Source organism: Monodon monoceros, unplaced genomic scaffold (assembly GCF_005190385.1).
Source record: "Monodon monoceros isolate NGI ecotype Baffin Bay Population unplaced genomic scaffold, NGI_Narwhal_1 Super_Scaffold_19, whole genome shotgun sequence".
Lineage (NCBI taxonomy): Eukaryota > Metazoa > Chordata > Mammalia > Artiodactyla > Monodontidae > Monodon > Monodon monoceros.
In genome coordinates this window covers 48,018,353-48,043,741 of record NW_021703775.1, presented here as the reverse complement: position 1 = coordinate 48,043,741, position 25,389 = coordinate 48,018,353, and positions in this window count along the sequence as shown.

Sequence of the window (25,389 nt, the reverse complement as noted above, 5' to 3'; positions counted from 1 at the left end):
GTTAGCCTTATGGGAGTTCCCTTGTATGTTATTTGTCGTTTTTTCCTTGCTGCCTTCAGTAATTTTTCTTTGTCTTTGATTTTTACCAGTTTGATTACTATGTGTCTTGGCATGTTTCTCCTTGGGTGTATCCTGTATGGGACTCTCTGTGCTTCCTCGACTTGGGTGGCTATTTCCTTTGCTATGTTAGGGAATATTCGACTATAATCTCTTCACATATTTTCTCTGGTCCTTTCTCTCTCTCTTCTCCTTCTGGGACCCCTATAATGTGAATGTTGTTGCGTTTAATGTTGTCCCAGAGGTCTCTTAGGCTGTCTTCATTTCTTTTCATTCTTTTTTCTTTATTCTGTTCAGCAGCAGTGAGTTCCACCATTCTGTCTTCCAGGTCACTTCTCCATTCTTCTGCCTCAGTTATTCTGCTATTGACTCCTTCTAGTGTAGTTTTCATTTCAGTTATTGTATTGTTCATCTCTGTTTATTTGTTCTTTAATTCTTCTAGGGCTTTGTTAAACATTTCTTGCATCTTCTCGATCTTTGTCTCCATTCTTTTTCCGAGGTCCTGGATCATCTTCACTATCATTATTCTGAATTCTTTTTCTGGAAGATTGCCTATCTCCACTTCATTTAGTTGTTTTTCTGGGTTTTATCTTGTTCCTTCATCTGGTACATAGCCCTCTGCCTTTTTATCTTGTCTGTCTTTCTTGTGAATGTGGTTTTTGTTCCACAGGCTGCAAGATTGTGGTTCTTGCTTCTGCTGTCTGCCCTCTGGTGGATGAGGCTATCTCAAGAAAGAAGTATTATTGAGACATCAATGTGGAGTTGTCAAGCAAGCAGGTGGATATATTGATCTAGACTGCAGAGGGAAGCCTGGAGATAAAGATTGAGTTGTAAATTAAATTGGTGGTAATTAGAGCTGAAGGCATGGCTAAATTCTTGTAGGGAGAGGACACTGAGTGCGTAAAGTGGAGGGTCTTGAACAGCACTGGGTAACTGCAGAATTTAATGCTGGCAGGGAGAAAGGAGAAAAGATGTTAGAGAAGACAAGGCAAGGAGCAGTGAGGAGGAGGAAAAGCAGAACAATGAGATGGAACAGAGGAACAGATTGTCGTAAGAACAGGGAAGTGGTCAGCAGCATCAGGTAGGATGAGATTGACAAACATCCACTGAATTCAGTGTCAGGGAGGCATTTGGTAAGTAATGTGGAGAAGAAGCCACATTACAGTGGAGTGTGGCTATTGAGTGTATGTAATTCCATGTAAAGTTTGACTTTGAAAGGGAATAGAGAGGGTGTTAGATGAATCAGGAGGGAAATGGCAGGTCAAAAATGGTTTTTGCTCAGTTGTTCTTTTTATGGAAAATCGTTGATCATCTTGAAAAGTAAATAGGATGATAAAGATCAAAGTAGTGTGTTGGGAGAGGGAAAATTTTTTGAAAGTAATATCATTAAAGGGTACAACAAGGACTAAGTTATACCAGGGAGTGTGCCTGGAAGATGGAGAATCAGTGTAGGTCACTGGATAAGTGCCTGGATTTATAGCGGGGCTTGGAATGGAGAAAATGTTGTAGGCTAAGTGCCAAAATCTGTAGTTAATAAGAGGGCCTAATCAAGGGTGTGACAGATGACAGCAACAAGGGAAGGGATGGTGGGGTTGCTGTAAAGCCTAGACATCAACGCAGCAGAAGTTTTTGTCAGAGGCTGGGAAGTAGTGGTAGAGAGTAAGGAGGACATCAGCTCCACCGGTGGTCCCTGAGGTCACAATCTGAGGGGATTGGAAGTAGGTCCTTTAGGGTAGAGCATGCTCAGTTAAAATCAGGCATTCTGGGGTGAAATTAGGGTTTGAGAGGATTTTTACTGGATATGGAGTAGCAGAATCAATGTCAACAGTGGAAGGTTAAGCATCACCAAAAATAATTGATTTTTTAAAACAATTTCATCACTAAATCTTTAAAATTTAAATACTAAAAACAAGACAAAGTAAAATTTAAAAACGTGAAATATCTCAAAGCTTGTCTAAATCTACTTTTGGTCAGGACTTTCCTGGCAGTCCAGTGCTTGAGACTCCGAGCTTCCACTCCAGGGGGTGCGGGTTTTTTTTTTTTTTTTTTGAGTTATCCATTTTATACATATTAGTGTATATATGTCAATCCCGATCTCCCAATTCATCCCACCACCACCACCACCCCACCACCCCCGCCAGGAGGCGGGGGTTTGATCCGTGATCGGGAACTAAGATGCCACATGCTGCCCAGAGTGGCTAAAAAAGTAAAAATAAATAAATAAATCTACTTTTTGGTGAATTCAAATTGAGGCTTTTAAATAATAAATTTTATTTCTTTTTAGACTATAATTAGGAAGCAAATAGTTTCTGGCTGGGATATTAGTGATTTCACTATTTTTTTTTAATATCAAAAATAACCATAATTACATTTCCCCTGAACATATATGTTGACTATTCCATTGGATAGTCAGGGAACTTCACCAAAGAGCCACTCTAACAAAAAAACAAACCTTTTATTTGAATGGGGCGTTTCAGTGCACACAACTGCAATGAGCACATAGGCTATGCTATAAAAATGTGTCGCTTGCAACGTTGTGCTTCACGCTGAGTGCAGTGGGACTTCTACATGGATAAAATTAAGTAAGTGGCCAACAGCTCCCAACAGCCACATACAGTAACCAGAGCCTCAAGAGCTCTTACCAACTCAACTAGGCAGGAAGATTTAAGGTTAAGTGCTGTGAAAGGAAAATCAAAATGGATATGGTATTGCTAAGAAAGCCCTCTAAAATGGAGCTGGGAGGCCATCGAGAAACTGTGACTCATGCATGTCTCAGCCTGGATGGAATCTAATCTTTTGGCCACTTATTGTCAATGCAGGCATCCAGCACAGTGTTTCAGAAAGTCAAGATACTTATTGGATTCTTACCCTAAGATAACTCATGACAACCTATCTACTTATTGGATCCTTACCCTAAATAATTTGTGACAGTCTATTCCTTAAGGACAAATATTTCCTTTCCTGCATCAGAGTCAATCATAATTCCTGCCAAAACAGTCTTGTGGCATTTGCCTTTTTAAGCTCCTGATTCTTTCTATTCCCCAGAACACTCTTTCAGTTTTACCGGAAACTGTGTCTCCAAAACTGCAATTCTGAAGACCCCAAATAAACTTTTTGCAGCTTTCTGCATTTCGTGGTCAATGGTGTTAGCACCCAGACAGGCAGACTTTTTGTTACTATTACTTATCTATCTGTATTCATTTCTATTCCTTGGAATGTACTCAGCTCTATTTTGGGTAGTTTAGAGAATCTTAATTCTCTGTTCAGAAAGTTGAGGAAGGAATAAGAGATACTGAGTAGTGAGCAATTTTAGTTAGAGACATTTTAATAACATGGAAACAGCAAACAGAGTTTATAAAATGAGTTATTAGTTGAACCAGGAATGGAACCCGGGATTTCTGATCCTCAGTTTGCCATTTAGCTTTGGGACTTAGCATATCATGTAGTGTCATTTTATTTCCATTTTAAATGCCCAGAAGAGTTTTATTCATAGACACCTCTGTTGCCAACTATCTTTTTAGAACCTGGCTCCAAATTTTTTCCCCTTTCTCCAATACATAACAAGCATGAATGCTATAAATTGCCAATAAAGAAATGGGCACGCATCCTTACAAGACTAGCTCTAAAAAGGCACAATCATCACAGCCAGTGATAAAAACCTCTATTCCTAATTGTCTATGGTAGGGAGTAGGGATATGGTTCTTGAGACCTGAAAGTCACACAGACACTGGAAAAATGAAGAGAATGGTAATTTTCCAATGTCCCTGATTAAAGCCATCTGTGCTTCCCTAGTGCTATTCCTCTAATGCATTCTAATGCAAAATAGCCTCTTCTCTTGTTTATTTTGGAACACAGCTGTTGTCTTAATTGAGCCTAACAGATAATGGAAGTGTTGTTGCTCCCCCACCCCCCTTCTCCAAACAAGCAGTTTGTGGGATTTGAGGAAGATGAGAGGGGATCATCTTTGCTGCTGGGAATCTGTATGTCTGTTCTAGTTCCCCAAATGCACTTATTTATTTATGTTGTTACAGCTGGGAAGTAGAAAATATATATGTGTATATGTGTGTGCACACGGGTGTGTGTCCTATTTCTCTTTTGAACTTGAATTTGTTTTGCCTTGTGTCTTTTGATAGATTTTCCCCCCAAAATTGTTATCCCATGATACATCCAGTGATTCAAGTTGAGCTTTCAAAGAAAATTTTTTTCTTGCACTTACCTTCTCCAAACTGAAGGAGTACAAATAATAGAAGTAAAATATATGCAGTAGTAGCGAAAAAGGCTGGGAGTGAGTGCTAATGGAATTATAGTATCATAAGGTTCTTACATTTGTCAAATGTGAAGGTGAATTGAAAACAGTGAAATATGAAATGACTTAATATTGATTCTATATAGACTGTGATACAGCTACTAAAAAATAATAAAAATGTTATACAGTAGATAAAAAACAATACAGGGAATACAATGGAATGCAAAAGATATTTAATTAACCTAAAGATAACAGGATAAGAGGGGGAAAATCATAAAAATCTTAAAACATATGGGATGAATAAAAAACAATAGCAAATTGGTACACAAATATAATAAACTAAACACTCCAATTAAAGTTAGATATTGTCAGACTAGATAAAATAGCAAGGACCAAACATAAAAGAGAAACACTTTAAATGCTAAGACACAGATGGTTTGAAAGAGAAAGTTTAGGAAATGATATACCATGTTAACAGCCTAAGAAAGAAAAAGTATGTTTCACATAAATTTAGTCATTTCATAATAATAAAGGAATTACTTCAGTGGAATGACATCATAATTCTAAACTTGTATATAACTAAAAGCAGAGCTTCAAAATTTATAAAGCAAAAATTGACAGAACTAGGGCTTCCCTGGTGGCACAGTGGTTGAGAGTCCGCCTGCCGATGCAGGGGACATGGGTTCGTGCCCCGGTCTGGGAAGATCCCACATGCTGCGGAGTGGCTGGGCCCGTAAGCCATGGCCGCGGAGCCTGTGCGTCCAGAGCCTGTGCTCCGCAACGGGAGAGGCCACAACAGTGAAAGGCCCACATACCGCAAAAAAAAAAAAAAAAAAATTGACAGAACTAAAGAAATAAATAGGTAAATCTATAATCATAGTTGGAGATTTTAATATTTTATTCTCAGTAATTGTCAGACAAATTTGATAAAAGAATACACAGGGATATAGAGGTTCTGAATAACACAATCAACCCAGTAGGCCTAATTAACATTTACAGAATACTAAACCCAACAATTAAAGAGCACATATTTTTTTTAATTTTTTTTAATATTTCAATATATTTGAAGATACTTAAGTCTTATAGACTAATATGTCATGATCTATTAAGCAATACAAGAATTTCAACCTTTGTAAATCATTCAAAGTAATGAACTACACTAAAAGAATAGAGGAGAAAAAAATCCAATAATTGTCTAATAGAAGCAGAAAAACATTTGAGTAAATTCACTCATGATAAAAATTCCCAGCAAATTAAGAATAAAAAATAACTTTGACCATTTAATGTTTAATGTTTAATGTCTTGTTCTCTGGGAGACATTAGAGATTGATGGAGTCTGTGTCACACTGGAGAGCATTCTTATCTCAGGAGGGCAGCACCTACTGAGCTAGAGGGAACTGTTACTATGTGGAAAAGGTGGTGGCCAATACTGCCAGGGCTTCTGAATTTTCAAAAGAAGCTAGCTATCAGGATATTTATGTGAAAGCTTCTAACTGTTAATTTTTGAAATAATTCAATCCATTTTTTCTAACTGCGAGAATGGGAAAAATAAAATATCTGAGGGTCTTATTCCATCCCTACGTACTCTGGTAAAGACTCTAACACATGGCAGTTCTGTAAAGAAAGTACTCAATGGGGGATAAGATTGAGTTTGCCTTTGACGTCTTAGACCTGTAATTTCTAATGTTTGTTGAATACTCTGTAATGTGTCGGGCAGTAACTTCAGGAACTACTTACATCCTACATAAGGAAATTTTGAGCCTTTGAAAACTTAAGTAGCATATACATGGAGGAGCTGGCATTCAAGCTCAGGTTTCTATGATTCCAGAACTCAGCCACAAAACTGTATTCCTCCCCAGTATGGAGCAGATGAGGAATGAGGGAATGAGAGAAGTCCATGCTGAGGAAGCAGCACAAGTAAGAGGTGAACGTCACAACCCCGCACAAAGTTTGCCTCCTCTGATTCATGTCATCTCCTCTCACTTTCCTCCCAGAGGAACAGAAAATGCTTGTTTGTTTTTGTTTTTGTTATTTTATTTTACTTTTTTTAACCATGTCTGGACCAGACAATCAGTACATTTACTCTTTACATAAAGAACAGCTCTTGGAATGTCATTGTTTAGGACTCACCTCTTTCTCTGCAAGCAAAGATTATATTCTTGGCTGACCTCAGTGAGCATAGTAATTTCAAGACATGGAACTAATAATCTACTTGAGCATCAGTGAGTCTAGCAAATGAGCTGCATTATCCCTTCTCATGTGTGATTAAAATCAGACTGAGAAGGCAGGCTCAGGAAGGATGATTAAGCACAGAGATACATGGAAAAGAAACAAAAAAACAAAGGGACACACAGAGGAATAGTGGGTAATCTTCCCAACCTGCCTGCACAATAGGGCCGCTGAAGCACGTTCTCCCCTGAGCTACCAGCGAGAGCGGCTTCCCCTACCATTACTTCCTGTGAAGGCTGGCCACTTCAGCACAGACCTTCTGTGGATCAGGGGGTGAAGACCCAAGGACACAAGGTTGTTCCAAATAAGGACGGGTCTTTTCCCCCAGAGAGCCAAAGGGGCAGTCATGCTTCCAGAGGGCTCTAAGCAGGTAAACTGAGTTGAGTTGGTTCTTTTTAGCACAACCTATAGAGAGGCAATCCATACACATGTAGGTGCTAAGCCACCTCCAGTTGGTGTAGGCTCTTGGGCACCCAAGCTACAATATTTGTACCTTTCCTTCTCTCCCATCACTTGCCCTGCTCACCTACTCATTCATTTCCCTCAATAAGTCTCACATAGGAAATACCAGGAACAAAGGCAAAACAAAAGTAGCCACGAAGGGTTTGAAAAATGTCACTAAGGGGAAGACCATTGAGTGTGTTTGTTAAAGGCAGAGTTACTAGGTTTTTAAAAATAATTTTAATCCAATGGACATGCCCTCAGAACACTCACAGCTCGTGGATAAGACCCACCCTTACTGTAACATAATCAGTACCACACAGAGATATATGCCCAGTGCTTTGAGATCTCAGAGGAGGGTGTGAAGGATTTTGCCTGAAGCCAGTTGGGAGTGGAAGTAAGGAAAGGCTCAGGCATTTCAGTGGGTGGTTAGGGCCACACAGCTTGAGCCCTGCACAAGAGTGCCCAGCCCCTCCCCCCCACGAAGTTGTGCAGGGCAACCCTGTCTATAATTTCCCGCCCAAGTTGGAATCTTTTCGGTGGCAGGCCTTCTCTATTTCCTGCAGTTTTTAGCACTCTTTGACCTCCATTCCTGTGAGATGCTTTCACTTGGTCCACCTCACCCTTGATAGCTGGCATGAGCCTTCACAGGAGAGTTGCCAAACATCCTGGATTCAGCAAAGGACTGATGCGTGACTTGCACGGGTCCCACCCTGATGAAGGGTCTGACCCTTTGTTGCTCCATGGCTCGTCTGAATCCTAGCCCCTGTTTTTGCCCTGTCTCTTTGCCTCATCCCTGCTTCCCTTATGGTCTTCCCTGCACATTCTTGCTCTACTTTCCCCTGCAGACGTCCTGGCCCCCCAATTACTTTCTTTACTTTCAACCCAGATACTGGACTCACCCCTTTTTAGTATTTTCCCCCTGGATTTGCCTTAGGGCTTGACCTGACTTTTCTGCTTTCATATACTTTGGTATGAAATGATTGACATTATGCTAATCTACATAATAGGTGTTTACGTGTGTTTATTCCTCAGGCCTATGCTCCGGCGCTTCTCATGTTTTATAGAATAGGAGCTAGGCTTCGGAGTCAGACAGGACTGGGTTTGAATCACATTTAATCACTGTATGTCTTTGGGCAAATTACTTAAACTCTGAGTCTTAGTTCCCTTACTTATGAACTTGATATGATAATCATACCTTCCTCGCTTAAGTCATAGAGCAGTTGCAAGTAGTTAATGAAACAATGCCCATAAGCTATTTAGGACGGTGTCTAAAACATAGTAAATTTTCAGTAAATGTTACTTACGGTGCCAACTGGTACCCAGTCACATCTAAATAGATGTTCAGTAAACATTGTGCAAAATCAATAGGGAAAACAGACAAAAGATCCAAAATAACACACGCAAAAATAGGCTTCAGAGCTGAAGAAATATTTATAAATCAGACTCATGACATTTTATGTTCAAAGCCACATTTTCTGGGTTAGGGAGGCTGTACAGTGTACCGAGCAGGGGACTAAGGAACCAATTCGCATGGCTCTGATTTCTGCTCCGTTAAACGATGGAAACCTCAGCCTTAGTCGTGCCGTCTGGCTGTGCAGGAATGAGATCCTGAATTTGTGAGCTCTGCCACCTTTGGATGCACAAATCCAGAACACAACTCCATAATGCAGTGTGGAAATTAAGTATGACACGCTATATCAGTTCTAGGCACATTAGCAGAGATTGAAAATGTTTTCCCACTTAGACATTTTCAGTGGATGATAGATAGGGTTAATGGATTGTGACTGAAGTACTCCTGCCCTCTTAAATCTTCCAGGAAGCTTTTAAAACTGGTAAATACATGTTCCTCATGATGGTTTGCAAAAATCTGCTCTAATTCAATTTCGAGCTGCTTAGGACTGCAAAAATGCAAAAACCTGCCTGAGGAAACATCCAAGCCCTGGCCCTTTAAAAAAAAAAAAAAAAAAAGACATTGAAAATGACACTTTAAATCATCAGCTTCCCAGAGTCTTTTGAAGTCCCACACATTTGAGTTGGCCTGGTGTTAATCTTCTTTTAAGAATAAAATCCAAGGTCAGTATTTTATTTTGCATGTTTTCGCAGGAAGCTTTGGAATGCTCAGGGTGGTTCTTTGAATCAATTTGTGTATGTGTTCACATATATGAAAAGCAGAAGAGGGAATGGGGGCCATGGATCTTGTCATCTAGTTGGATACAATGTCCCCCACTTTGCCTTGCATAGCCTTGAGGGAACTAAGCTCACTTGAGCCAGAGGAAGAACATGACGAAACAGCTAGGCTTGTGATGCTGGGTGGAGTTAGCAGCCTTGCTTCCCAGTAACTCCAAAGGCTTGACAGATGCATTCCATGAAGAGCCTTGGTACCCAATGGTCTTCACTTAAATGCTCAGTGGGACTCTGCTATGCTGCCCTCTAGTGTTAATGGTACAGTAGAGGTGGCAGGAGCCCCCTGGCTGTGCCATCTCCAGGGGCAACTCAGACACCAGGAACACGGAAGAAATCTGAGGCAGCAGCAGTTTTCTGTAGGAAAACTGGGAGAACCCAGGGCACAGAGGCTGTTAGGAAAGGACAGGGAAACATGGGCGAACATGAAGGACAATTCAAGCTGGGACTAGATAAGTGGGTCTTACATTCTAGTTTCTAAAGCGTATCACCTTTGAGGGGAAAAGGGAAATGAATCATCCTCTTTTAACCCACATCAGGGGCATAGGAGAAATTTTCCACTGGTCGATCGACATAGCTGTGCTATAGAGAAGAGTACTTGAACTTGGGTAGAAAATCTAGGTTTAAGTCACTTACTAGCTAGATGGTTTCAGGTTTTTAAAGTTTTTTTCTGTTTTGGGATTTTAATTACTTCCTTTGAACGGTAGGGTAGTCAAATCCACCTCAAAAGATTATTTTATATATTAAATGAGATAGCAATATTTTATAAACTTTAGAGCCCCACGTAAATGTTAATTATCTTCATTAGCACTACCATTAATTTCTCAGGAAGTAATCTGGCAAGATGGAGTTTCTTTTTCCTTATGAGGATCTCAAGTCCAGAGACCTTAAAATAACATGACTACTGATTCCTAGTGAATGGACTGGGGAAGCAAGTTCACCTAGTTCACATTTATATCTTACTTAGATATAGCTTCCATAGCACCTACATAGTAAGTTAAATAAAATATTTCTTAAATGATATAGTAACAGTGATGGTGAATCAATGTTTGTCTTAGATTTTACTTCTAAGGGATTTAGAAGAATGAACTCCTGGGGGAAGGAAGGAACCAGAGCCAGGACCAAGTGTTATATAGTTCTGTAGATCAGTAGTTCTCACTTTATTTATTTATTTATTTATTGAGACCTTTAACATCTCCATCAACCTGGGTAACTGATAAAGAGTTGTCAGGTGCTTTGCTTGACCAAGTAAGAACACTAATACAAAATAAAACAGAAAACCACAACCTATTCTCATTCTCATTTCATAAAGGAAAGACCATTTTAACGCCCTTCCTTCCAAAGTCAGAAAGACAAAAATCACAGTTTTTTTAAATAATATTAAGAAAAACATACTTCAAAATTCTTCTCATGTTGTAATAAAGCCAAAACATTGTCAAGACCAGTGAGATCTGCACGCTTACATTGGAAATCATTTATATGGATGTCTCTGGACACATCAATCTTCTGAGACCTCTCCTAAACCCAATTTCTCCCTGCCTTCTTCTCTCCTATGTCTGAGTAGCTATCCCATGTTCAGAAGAAACAGGGACAGATGAGACTATAAAATTCATAGTCTCAGAAGCTAGTAACCCTTGTTGTAGCATTTCCTGGGATAATTGCTTTCTCATTGCAATAGGCATTTGACAGACACACATTTTCCCTTGTATGTCTTTCATCACAGACATAGAAGGCAAACCACTCAGGATAATGGAATAAAGTACCACATTAGGATCTGTAAGCATATGTGAATTTATTCATAACAATGCTGAAAAGGATCTAAGACATTTAAATCAATTGCACATGTATTCACCATATAATTTAATTAGCACTGGTGGAAGGCACCATAAGAGCTCCTATTACACTGTTTCCATTACAAATAATTTAAAAAAATACTTGCAGTATTAGGGACGGTGTTCTCTTTGTAATTACAGAAGGGCAGTTTGTTTAAGAGCTTCACTGACGTCATATATGCAAGAGCTATTTGTCATTTCAGCAAAATGCAACAGATAGATCTTTGCCAAAGGAAATAGTGTTTGTCATTGTAACATTTTACATTATTTAAATATACATAATGAAGCCAGTAGACTTAGGTAGTCACTATCTACTTAATTGGCTGATTTTAAAATCAAATAGAAATTTCAGGAAAAAGGAAGGAGAATAGTAACCTCAACGTTTGTACTGACAGCAATAATAACTACCACCATGTACTGAATCATACTGGTTTCTGGGTAGGAAACTAGATTTAATACATACAATGTCTCCAGTTCTCACAAAGAACTAATTCTTATAAATAATCTCCATTTTACTCATGAGGAAATTGAAGCTCAGAGAGTTCCTTATGTAAATTGTACAGGATCAAATCAGAGGCATCAGGAAGTAAAGTTGTATCAATGCCCACCTTATTCCCAGTTCAGAACACTGTTGTTTCTAAGGTATAATGCTTTAGTGTAAGCAATAGGTAAGAATCCACTGTGAACTGTCTTAGCATTTCCTCTCAGAAGAACCAGAGGAGTTTAAACTATATGCTGCTATGTGCAGATGATTCCATAAACAGGGACATGAATTCAGACCCACTCAATTATTTTCAACTTCCATTGTAAATATTTTTGACTGCTTTAGTGAAAGAAAACAAAAATGGACTTTGGGGGGTTTTTTGTCCTCAATATTTTTCATAAGAAGAGCAAAAGACTTCTTTCTTCTTCCACAATCAGAGACAAAGGCGTAACCGAAAGATCTTCTGAGCACTTAAAATACAACAACACAGGGAACCTCTTTGTGCAGAGAAATGCTGAACTTGCGGTAGTCAAGATAGGACATTGGTTACATCCTCTTTCCCCTTTCGAATAATTTTGATGACTTCCCCAAAACATAGCAGGACTCGCCTCTCAAGTCATTTCTTCAGAGACAGTACCAATCCATTGGGTGAACATGACTGGTGAGCCCTTTAGAAGTAGACAACTTTTAAAAGACTCAACTGAAATTGCTAATTAGTAGAAAAATCACACCTTGAAAGCCATCGTAAGAGGGATAGCTACATCAAGAACTTGCTTTTCTCTATAACTCTGAAACCATTCTTTGTGTTGTTGGAAAGCAGTGCATTCCTGATATATTTACTTGTGAATATGTTTTCCCAGGAATAGGAGTTCACTTGGGACTCTATCATTGTTAAAAAAAAAAACCACTATCACGATAGATCACTGTTTTTTCCAACTAGTATAAACTGAATAAAAGCATCTTGGAAATCTTTTTTGTTTCTGTCTAGGGAATCACATTGCATATTAGCCTTATAAAGGCTCTGAGAAGTTCTGCAATAAAGGAATCTGTTTAAATTTCTTTAGTGAGCAATTATGATTTGAGAGTGCAGCACTGTTTTCCATCAGTCCTATAACATCCTGCAGAGCAATTGTAGTGGACTCTGAGAAGTGCTGTCCAGATACCTCTTTAAGGAATGACTTTCTGCCCCAGCTTTCAGCTCCTTTATGCTTTGCCTCAGTCACAGAGAGCCTTACCCAGTGGTTTTCCCTTCCCAGTGGTCAGAAGGGAGGTTGGCCCACATTCAGTTGCATGTTGATGTGGGAGTGTAAAGACCTAGCCATTTTGCCCAAATATAAGAGAGCTTTGACTAACTATACATACTCCAGTGCTCCCCATGGGGTTGAATGAGGTGTTGTTTGGCCTACATAGCAGTTTCACTTTTCTGCTTAATCCTGCTTCTAGTCTTTTCTTTCTCACAGGGTTAATCCCAATAAATAGCTTGTGAATTTGTTACCAGGGGTGGTCTGAGAAACCAGCCAATAAGATGGGATTTGGGAGCTAGATAACTTACTGCCCAGCAGGCAACAGAGACCCCATTACAGGTAGTAATCACAGAGGGCTCCTGGCACCAGATGGCAGTAGAATTGTTCAAATTCTCACTGGTGGTGAATTGGGATGTTGTACAGAGAGAAAGGAATGCAATGGCTGGTGTGATGCATCAGATGTTTGAGAATTCCAGAGGAAATAGTATCTATGTGGATGATGGGAAGGGGTAACTGTTGCTAAGCACCACTGGTACTGCAAAAATGAAAACAAAAAGCTGTGATTTGTCACCAGGAAATTGAAAGCCAGTTTTGAAAGTCAGAGGGACTCCTTGGTAGCTTATGAAGATGCTCTCATCTTCTGAAGTGGGAGAGAAGGGAAAGTTGAGGACCAGTTCTAGGATTTAATGGTCACAGTGGCTGAGTCCCAGAGGAGGTAAAATGTTCAACCAACGCAAGTCTGTTACTCCATGGTCAGAACGTAGGCTGGGAAATGTATGAGTGGTGGATATCACTTGACTGTGGTAATTGAGCCAGATGACCAAGAAGCAGCTAGTACACTGGAGGCTTTGGTAAGACACATGAGCTCCGGAAGATAGGAGGTAAACCCTATGAAAATTCAGAGGCCTGCTACATGAGTAACATGTTTAGTTGTCTAGTGGTAAGGTGTGTTTGGAACATCTGATATGAGTAAAAGGCAAGTTATGAGACACTAAACAACCATGCATCTGGGGCTTCCCACCATGAGCAGGGTTCTGCCAGATCCATCAAGTCTCATGGTGCAGCAGGCCCAGATTTCCATTATGAGACGGAGTGGTATTTGGTAAATCTGGGATGATGCACTTTTGTCATTTTGCTTTGTGGGGCACAAGCAAACTGGTAATCCAGTCTCCCGTGTCACTCCCAATGGTGCTCCAAAACTCCTTCCTCAGCTCACACCTGTGGTCATATGAGAGCTTCCTTAAGATCAGGAAGAAAAAACCTAAGTTTGGTTTTTAGATGTGTCAGCTTGGTATATGACCGCAAGCCAAAAAGGAATGGCAGCTGCACAGCAGCCTCATTTAGGATTGGCCTTAAAAAAGGGGAAATAATCTCAAAGGGTAGAGTGGGACACCAGGGTCTCAAACTATATAGAAAGAAAAGTGGCTTAAGGTTAGAATATATAAGAACTCAATGGCAGTCATAAAAAGTCTGGCCAGGAAGCTTGAAAGAAGACAAATTGGAATTTGGGAATGAGGCCTGAGCTAGAGGTATGTGGAAGAACATATGGGATAGAACACAAAGTGGGATCTTTGTGTGATGTGTTAACACCAACAAGAGACTGTCCTACAGGGAAGAAGCATTAAACAACCAAGTAGACAGAACGACTTGATCACTGTTATCAGTCAGCCTCGGCCACTGGCCACCCCAAGTTTGGCACAATAAGTATATGAATGGAGTGGTCATTGTTGGAGAGATGGAGGTTAACCATGGGCCTAACAGTATGGTCTTCTATTAACGAAGCCTGATTTGGCCACAACTGCTTTTGATTGTCTACCTGCCAGAAACAGAGGTAAACGCTGGGCCCCTGATGTGGCAAATTCCTCAAGAAGACCAAACAGCCACTCAATGGCAAGTAGGATATATTAAAACACTTTCCTCTTATAAGGTCCAGAGGTTTGTTCCAACAGTAATAGACACATATTCCAGATACAGTTTCACTTTTCTGACTGTAGCATAAGTCAGCACCACTTGGCCAGTGGCTTATGGGGTGTTTGATCGACCCACATGGAATCCCACATAACATTGTGTCAGATCACAGGACTCCTTACAACAAAGTAAATGTGGGAATGGACCTATGAACATGAGAGTCACTGGTAGAACCACATGCTATACCATCCAGAAGCTGCTTTCCTGATAGAGAATTGGAATGATGTGTGAAGCTTAGAAGACATGGTGGCTGAAGGTGAGGAGGTTTACAACAGTTAGTAGAAGAAGGAAAAATGAGCATCCCTTGTAGTCTTGAGAATGTATACAGTGGTTTTGAGAGCGTCTACAGTGGTGGGGGCTGCAGTATGTCCCACGAACTTTCCTCTTCAAAGTTTCACCCAGACTGAGTACTTCCCACTCGAGTACCGGAGGAGATTCTTCCTGAACAAATGTGGAGTGGATCTGAGCCGCATCAAGGGGTAGACGGTGAGAGACACGGGGATGTGCTGCCCAGATGTCCTTTCAAGAAAGAACTTCTTGCCCCAGCTATCAACTCCTTCAGGGTTTGCCTCAGCCGCAAAATGCTACTTATTCCAAAGATTTCTCCTTAAAGTGCAGCCCCTATGCAGTGAGGGAAAGAAGCAGAGATATAAAGGCCTGGCTGATTCAGGCAAATGCAGGACAACCCTGATGGGCTGTGTTAACTGCAGACCTCCTCCAGCGTAAATTGAGGCTTTGTTGGATGTGAATCGCAATGCACCTTCTTCCTCTGCCCATTCTGATGCTTCCACTTCTATTCACAGATATTGGTTCTTAATAAGTACCCTGAATGCTAAACTCCATTCTAAGCATTTGCTTCAGGAAACCCTGCCCATGAAGTGTTCCACAAAATACCAATTTGCAAAACACTGTACTAGGAGATTATAAGAATGAATTATATTTTTCTTCTCACTTATTAGTCCTTTAAAGATAACAAGTATCTTAAAAATTATTGCCACCTCTATTTTCTCTCAAATCTTTTCACTTAATTTTCTTTTAATTGGGTATATGAGCATTAATTAGGTGCATGTGGATTAAAGCAAGCAAAAAGAAAGAAAAGGAAGAAAGAAAACACCTTCATGCCAAACATTACTATATCTGGAAAATATATAAGGGAATTATGTGGCAGTATCGGATGCCATGTTGTCTATAAGTGGCTTAGAACCCTATTGAAAAGAAAGAAACATATGAAAAAAATAATCAGAATAAGAGATTAAAAAGCAGTTCACGGTGCAGTACAACAGTCATAAGACAGGACATGATTAACGTCTCAATAAGAGAGTACAGGTAAAATGTGGCTCGGAACTACAGTCACAAAATGGCAGATATAATCAAAATACTAACAAAATAATTAGAATAAGAAAATAAAATAATCTCAGACAGGAGTTTTGGGAATCTTCAGAGAAAAAAATGGGGATTTGAATTGAATTGGCCTCTTCCTTCCAGAGATATCTGATTCTGTATAAAATCAAAATGTTCAAAACTTACTTGAAAAATCCCCATATTTGTGAGGCACAGCACTTTGTTCCATAGAAAGAAATTGCCATGGACTGAACTGTTTTCCCCCCAAATTCATATATTCAAGCCCTAATCTTCAATGTGAGTGTATTTGGAGACAGGGCTTTTAGAAGGTAATTAAGGTTAAATGAGGTCCTACGGGTGGGGTCCTAATCCCATAGGATTGCTGAACTAAGAAGCAGCCAGCATGCACGTGCATGCACCAAGAAAGTCCATGTTAATACACAGTAAGAAAGCAGCCATCTACAAGCCAAGAAGAGAACTTTCACCAGAAACCTTATCTGCCCTCACCTTGATCTTGGACTTCCTAGCCTCCAGAACTGGGAGAAAACAAATTTCTGTTGTTAAAGCCACACAGTCTATGGTACTTTGATATGGCAGCCCGTACTGATTCAGACAGAAATTACCCTAAAAGGAGAGGTGGCCTGTTCCCTGTCAGATTTTTATATTCTGCCAGAAGCAGAAAACACTGGCAAGACCCATGTCAAGAAGGGAAATGTTCCAAATGCATATGTTGTGTATGAGTAGGAGAGGAGAAAGATAAAATACATACATATATCTCACTTTATTTTAGTTTGATATACCAAGTTTATATGATTATAAGATATTTATAATTGTATAATCCAGTAAGTACAAAATAAGCACATTGGGTGAGAGACATAAGGGAAGGAAAACATTCTTCGGGCAGGAACAAAGACCCTAAAGAGAATGTATGGCAGTTTGGAGGGTGAGGGTGGTATAGGGTGAAAATGATGATGGTATAGGGTGAAAATTGATTTAAATAAGACAGAGCAAGCAAAATGAACAGAAGCCATTGCACCTAAATGCAGAGCTTCATTTACATAGAAACAGGAACAATTTCATGTTCAAGAAATGTCAGTTTTCTATAAATACGGAGGTTCAGTCATTACCACCAGAATTATTCATTATACTATGATTCAAAACAAGATGAACATACTGGGCCAACATTAGAACTCCAATCCCCAAAGTGGCCTTTCATGTATTTTTCAAAACTGGCTTTGTCCATCCAAAAATAAAAGTTTGCTGAGTATGTGATAAGGTCAGAAAATAAAAAAGATATGAACTCATTTCTTTCCCATTTCAAGTGAGCAAGGACTAGTCATTAAGAACACTTGGGGGCTTCCCTGGTGATGCAGTGGTTGAGCATCTGCCTGCTAATGCAGGGGACACGGGTTCGAGCCCTGGTCTGGGAGGATCCCACATGCCGCGGAGCAACTAGGCCCGTGAGCCACAACTACTGAGCCTGCGCGTCTGGAGCCTGTGCTCCGCAACAAGAGAGGCCTCGACAGTGAGAGGCCCGCGCACCTCGATGAAGAGTGGCCCTTGCTTGCCACAACTAGAGAAAGCCCTCGCACAGAAACAAAGACCCAACACAGCAAAAAATAAATAAATAAATAAACAAATTACTAAAAAAATAAAGAACACTTGGGATATTTAACTGACTTGCCTAGATTACCATTTCCTTAAATATTTTAAATTTAAAATTTGGTAATGGAAGAATATCAGCATCTGAGTCCTCATTCTAATTGTCTCTGCCCCTCTTCACCCCCATCTTCATCCACTTCTCTCTTCTTTCTATTCTTTACCTACCTACATCACATCCATTCTTTAAGCCCTGAGTAAGACTTTTGTCTTTTCTGATGACTTCCTTTTAGGATTTTCTTGGTGACGCTGTGTGTGTCTTTGTGTGTGTGTATTAAAATATACATGTACACTCTTATTTATCTTGCTGAAGGTCTAGTGGACCTTTTAAAATTGAGATCTTATCCCTAACCTCAATTTCAGGATATTTTGGTCTATTGTTCCTTTCATAATTTCTTTATCATCATTGCCTCTGTTCCCTTAATCTGGAACTTCTATAAGAAACATTACTTACATCTTGAATACGCACTCCTAGTTTCTGCATTTTTCTCTCATGTTTTGTCTCTTCTCTGTTCGACTCATGTTTGCTTCTGGATCACACATTTTGTCTTCAACAGTGATCATTCTAATGAGTTGGTTCAGTTATAAATACACGTTTATATTTAATTGCTTTTTCTTGTTTTCTGTTATTTTGTCATAGCATGCTGAATTTATATTATTTATATATTACCTTCTCTAATTTCACTGAGGATCCATAGAATTGTTTCTAAAGTCTTCCATTGACATCGCAATTATCTCTGTTTCTTCCAGGATCAGCCTTTCTATGTGTTCACTTTGTTCTTATTATTTCATGGTGTTGGTTTTTCTCAAATGAGTGGTGGTCCTTGTTGGTTTGTTCATGTTAATGCATGAACTGGATTAATGGAGTCAGGTGGCATGGGGTTTCCCTGAAGCTCTTCCATTCTTTTCTTCCACTGACTCCTACCTGAATGAAAGGGCTCAATTAGGTTCTGGGTGTGTAGACATTTTGTTTCAACTAACAGGCTACTTTTTAGCTGCACAGTCATGGAGTTTCTTCAGTTTTAGATCTCCCCATTGCCAAATAAGAAGAGATTTATTCTAGTAGCAAAGAAATTTAGTATGTTTTTCTCCTCAGTAGAGCTGCCTTTCGCTACCTCTTTTTTCTTCTCTCTTCTCAGTCTTTTCTCACTCTCACAGGAATTTTATGTAAGCCCTCAGATTAACACTGAGCCCTCCCCAGACAGCATAGTTTCTTCACTTTTTGGATTTTAGCCTGGGATAAGATTCTTCTGCAGGCCATAGTGTGTGTGTGTGTGTGTGTGTGTGTGTGTGTGTGTGTGTAGAGAGAGAGACCAACTAGCACAGATATTTTAATATAGTTCTTTAATAAATAGCTCTGATGCATTGCTCCAGGAATCCATTTTGTTTTGTTTTGTTCTGTTTTGTTTTATTTCATGTGTTCACTTTGTATTTAATATTCCCCTGTGTCTGTGATTATCTTCATGATGATTTTCATCTGCTCATGCTGTATGCTATGGTCTACCCAGTTTCATCAGGCCCAGTCCATCTGCTTTTTATGTCTCAGGACTCTTTTACAATAGCTTAGATTTTCTTATTTTCCATCTGTTGTGAAGCAAGCCTTTTTTTGTTGTTCTTTAAGTTGAACTGAATTTGCTGAGTATAATTGTAATTGTTCAGCATATTTATAAATTCAAATTCAGATTTGAAAAATGTTCTTCAACCACATAAAATGTGATATTTTTAAAAACAAATGGTTGTTTTCAACATTAGCCTTTCATAATGAACTATTATTAAATTGAACTAATATACCAGTAACTTTCTTTTATATATATATAACTTATTTTTTTGTCAATAAAATCTCAAGAAAGGCATAAAGATTCCATATCAAAGGATAACTCAAATTCATACTTTTAAAATCAGATTTGACAATGTAGAGAACTTTTTTTGACCCACGCTTCATTTTGATTTAATCGTTTCTTTCCTTAACATCTTTATTGGAGTATAATTGCTTTAGAATGTTGTGTTAGTTTCTACTGTATAACAAAGTGAATCAGCTACATGCATACATATATCCCCATATCACCTTCCTCTTGCGTCTCCCTCCCACCCTCCATATCCCACCCCTCTAGGTGGTCACAAAGCACCTAGCTGATTTCCCTGTGCTATGCGGCTGCTTCCCACTAGCTATCTATTTTACATTTGGTACTGTATATATGTCACTGCTACTCTCTCACTTCATCCCAGCTTACCCTTCCCCCTCCCTGTGTCCTCAAGTCCATTCTCTAGTAGGTCTGTGTCTTTATTCCTGTCTCACCGCTAGGTTCTTCATGACATTTTTTTTTCTTAGATTCCATATATATGTGTTAGCATACGGTATTTGTCTTTCTCTTTCTGACTTACTTCACTCTGTATGACAGACTCTAGGTCCATCCACCTCATTACAAATAACTCAGTTTCGTTTCTTTTTATGGCTGAGTAATATTCCATTGTATATATATATGTGCCACATCTTCTTTATCCATTCATCTGATGATGGACACTTAGGTTGTTTCCATCTCCTGGCTATTGTAAGTAGTGCTGCAATGAACATTGGGGAGCATGTGTCTTTTTGAATTATGGTTTTCTCAGGATATATGCCCAGTAGTGGGATTGCTGGGTCATATGGTAGTTCTATTTGTAGTTTTTTAAGGAACCTCCATACTGTTCTCCATAGTGGCTGTATCAATTTACTTTCCCACCAAAAGTGCAAGAGGGTTCCCTTTTCTCCACACCCTCTCCGCCATTTATTGTTTGTGGATTTTTGATGATGGCCATTCTTGACTGGTGTGAGGAGATACCTCATTGTAGTTTTGATTTGCATTTCTGTAATGATTAGTGATGTTGAGCATCCTTTCATGTATCTCTTGGCCATCTGTAGGTCTTCTTTGGAGAAATGTCTATTTAGGTCTTCTGCCCATTTATGGATTGGGTTTTTTCTTTCTTTGATATTTAGCTGCATGAACTGCTTGTATATTTTGGAGATGAATCCTTTGTCAGTGGCTTCATTTGCAAATATTTTCTCCCATTCTGAGGGTTGTCTTTTCATCTTGTTTACAGTTTTCTTTGCTGTACAAAAGCTTTGAAATTTCATTAAGTCCCATTTGCTTATTTTTGCCTTTATTGCCATTTCTGTAGGACGTGGGTCAAAAAGGATCTTGCTGTGATTTATGTCATAGACTGTTCTGCCTATGTTTTCCTCTAAGAGTTTAATAGTGTCTGGCCTTACATTTAGGTCTTTAATCCATTTTGAGTTTATTTTTGTTTATGGTGTTAGGGAGTGTTCTAATTTCATTCTGTTATATGTAGCTGTCCAGTTTTCCCAGCACTACTTACTGAAGAGGCTATTTTTCTCCACTGTATACTCTTGCCTCCTTTATCAAAGATAAGGTGAACATAGGTGCATGGGTTTATCTCTGGGCTGTCTATTCTGTTCCATTGATCTATATTTCTCTTTTTGTACCAGTACCATACTGTCTTGATTACTGTAGCTTTGTAGTATAGTCTCAAATCAGGGAGCCTGATTCTTCCAGCTCCGTTTTTCTTTTTCTTTTTAACATCTTTATTGGAGTATAATTACTTTATAATGGTGTGTTAGTTTCTGCTTTATAACAAAGTGAATCAGATATACATATACATATGCCCCCATATCTCTTCCCTCTGGCGTCTCCCTCCTTCCCACCCTCCCTATCCCACCCCTCTAGGTGGTCACAAAGCACTGAGCTGATCTCCCTGTGCTATGTGGCTGCTTCCCACTAGCTATCTATTTTACATATGGTAGTGTATATATATACATGCCACTCTCTCACTTTGTCCCAGCTTACCCTTCCTCCTCCCTGTATCTCAAGTCCATTCTCTAGTAGGTCTGCATCTTTATTCCCATCTTGCCCCTAGGCTCTTCATGACCATTTTTTTTTTTTTTTTAGATTTCATATATATGTCTTAGCATACGATATTTGTTTTTCTCTTTCTGACTTACTTCACTCTGTATGACAGTCTCTAGGTCCATCCACCTCACTACAAATAACTCAGCTTCATTCCGTGTTATGGCTGAGTACTATTCCATTGTATATATCTGCCACATCTTCTTTATGCATTCATCTGTTGATGGACACTTAGGTTGCCTCCATGTCCTGGCTATTGTAAATAGAGCTGCAGTGAACATTTTGGTATATGACTCTTTTTGAATTATGGTTTGCTCAGGGTATATGCCCAGTAGTGGGATTGCTGGGTCGTATGGTAGTTCTATTCTTAGATTTTTAAGGAACCTCCATACTGTTCTCCATAATGGCTGTACCAATTTACGTTCCCATCAACAGTGCAAGAGGGTTCCCTTTTCTCTGAACCCTCTCCAGCATTTATTGTTTGTAGATTTTTTGATGATGGCCATTCTGACCCATGTGAGTTGATACCTTGTTGTAGTTTTGATTTGCATTTCTCTAATGATTAACGATGTTGAGCATCCTCTCATGTGTTTGTTGGCAATCTGTATATCTTCTTTGGAGAAATGTCTATTTAGGTGTTCTGCCCATTTTTGGATTGGGTTTTTGTTTTTTTGATATTGAGCTGCATGAGCTGCTGGTAAATTTTGGAGATTAATCCTTTGTCCATTGCTTCATTTGCAAATATTTTCTCCCATTCTGAGGGTTGTCTTTTCATCTTGTTTATGGCTTCCTTTGCTGTGCAAAAGCTTTGAAGTTTCATTATGTCCCATTACTTTATTTTTGTTTTTATTTCCATTTTTCTAGGAGGTGAGTCAAAAAGGATCTTGCTGTGATTTATGTCATAGAGTGTTCTGCCTGTGTTTTCCTCTAAGAATTTGATGGTTTCTGGCCTTACACGTAGGTATTTAATCCATTTTGAGTTTATTTTTGTGTATGGTGTTAGGGAGTGTTCTAATTTTGCTCTTTTACATGTAGCTGTCCAGTTTCCCCAGCACCACTTATTGAAGAGGCTGTCTTTTCTCCACTGTATATTCTTGCCTCCTTAATCAAAGATAAGGTGACCATATGTGCATGGGTTTATCTCTGGGCTTTCTATCCTGTTCCATTGATCTATATTTCTCTTTTTGTGCAAGTACCATACTGTCTTGATTACTGTAGCTTTGTAGTATAGTCTGAAGTCAGGTAGCCTGATTCCTCCAGCTCTGTTTTTCTTTCTCAGGATTGCTTTGGCTATTCGGGGTCTTTTGTGTTTCCATACAAATTGTGAAATGTTTTGTTCTCATTCTGTAAAAATGCCAGTGGTAGTTTGATAGGGATTGCATTGAATCTGTAGATTGCTTTGGGTAGTAGAGTCATTTTCACAGTGTTGATTCTTCCAATCCAAGAACATGGTATATCTCTCCATCTGTTGGTGTCATCTTTAATTTCTTTCATCAGTGTCATAGTTTTCTGCATAGAGGTCTTTTGTCTCCTTAGGTAGGTTTATTCCTAGATATTTTATTCTTTTTGTTGCAGTGGTAAATGGGAGTGTTTTCTTAATTTCTCTTTCAGATTTTTCATCACTAGTGTATAGGAATACAAGAGATTTCTGTGCATTAATTTTGTATCCTGCTACTTTACCAAATTCATTGATTAGCTCTAGTAGTTTTCTGGTAGCATCTTAAGGATTTTCTATGTATCATATCATGTCATCTGCAAACAGAGACAGCTTTACTTCCTCTTTTCCAGTTTGGATTCTTTTTCTTCTCTGATTGCTGTGGCTAAAACTTCCAAAGTTAGGTTGAATAATAGTGGTGAGAGTGGGCAACCTTGTCTCGTTCGTGATCTTAGTGGAAATGGTTTCAGTTTTTCACCATTGAGGATTATGTTGGCTGTGGGTATGTCATATATGGCCTTTATTACGTTGAGGAAAGTTCCCTCTGTGCCTACTTTCTGGAGGGTATTATTATAAATGGGTACTGAATTTTGTCGAAAGATTTCTCTGCATCTACTGAGATGATCTTATGGTTTTTCTCTTTCAATTTGTTAATATGCTGTATCATGTCGATTGATTTGCATATATTGAAGCATCCTTGCATTCAGGGGATAAACCCCACTTGATCAGGGTGTATGATCCTTTTAATGTGCTCTTGGATTCTGTTTGCTAGTATTTTGTTGAGGATTTTTGCATCTATGTTCATCAGTGATATTGGCCTGTAGTTTTCTTTCTTTGTGACATCTTTTTCTGGTTTTGGTTTCAGAGTGATGGTGGCCTCGTAGAATGAGTTTGGGAGTGTTCCTCCCTTTGCTATATTTTGGAAGTTTGCGAAGGATACGTATTAGCTCTTCTCTAAATGTTTGATAGAATTCACCTGTGAAGCCACCTGGTCCTGAGCTTTTGTTTGTTGGAAGATTTTTAATCACAGTTTAAATTTCAGTGCTTGTGATTGGTCTGTTCATATTTTCCATTTTTTCAGTCTCAGAAGGTTGTGCATTTCTAAGAATTTGTCCATTTCTTCCAGGTTGTCCATTTTATTGGCATAGAGTTGCCTGTAGTAATCTCTCATGATCTTTTGTACTTTTGCAGTGTCAGTTGTTACTTCTCCTTTTTCATTTCTAATTCTATTGATTTGAGTCATCTCCCTTTTTTTCTTGAAATATCTGGCTAATGGTTTATCAAATTTGTTTATCTTCTCATAGAACCAGCTTTTAGTTTCATTGATCTTTGCTATTGTTTCCTTCATTTCTTTTTCATTTATTTCTGATCTGATCTTTATGATTTCTTTCCTTCTGCTCAGTTTGGGGAGTTTTTGTTCTTCTTTCTCTAATTGCTTTAGGTGTAAGGTTAAGTTGTTTATTTGAGGTGTTTCCTGTTGCTTAACGTAGGATTATATTACTATAAACGCCCCTCTTAGAACTGCTTTTGCTGCATCCCATAGGTTTTGGGTCGTCGTGTTTTCATTGTCATTTGTTTCTAGGTATTTTTTGATTTCCTCTTTAATTTATTCAGTGATCTCTTGGTTATTAAGTAGTGTGTTGTTTAGCCTCCCTGTGTTTGTATGTCTTACAGATTTTTTCCTGTAATTAATATCTAGTCTCATAGCGTTGTGGTCGGTAAAGATACTTGATACAATTTCAATTTTCTTAAATTTACCAAGGCTTGATTTGTGACCCACGATATGATCTATCCTGGAGACTGTTCCATGAGCACTTGAGAAGTAAGTGTATTCTGTTGTTTTGGGTTAGAATGTCCTATAAATATCAATTAAGTACATCTTGTTTAATGTATCATTTAAAGCTTGTCTTTCCTTATTTATTTTCATCTTGGATGATCTGTCCATTAGTGAAAGTGAGGTGTTAGAGTCCCCTACTATGATTGTGTTACTGTCGATTTCCACTTTTATGGCTGTTAGCATTTGCCTTATGTACTGAGGTGCTCCTATGTTGGGTACATAAATATTTACAGTTGTTATATCTTCTTCTTGGATCGAACCCTTGATCATTATGTAGTGTCCTTCTTTGTCTCTTGTAATAGTCTTTATTTTCAAGTTTGTTTTGTCTGATATGAGAATTGCTACTCCAGCTTTCTTTTGATTTCCATTTGCATGGAATATCTTTTTCCATCCCCTCACTTTCAGTCTGTATGTGTTCCTAAGTCTGAAGTGGGTCTCTTGTAGACAGCATGTATATGGGTCTTGTTTTTGCATCCATTCAGCCAATCTATGTCTTTTGCTTGGAGCATTTAATCCATTTACATTTAAGG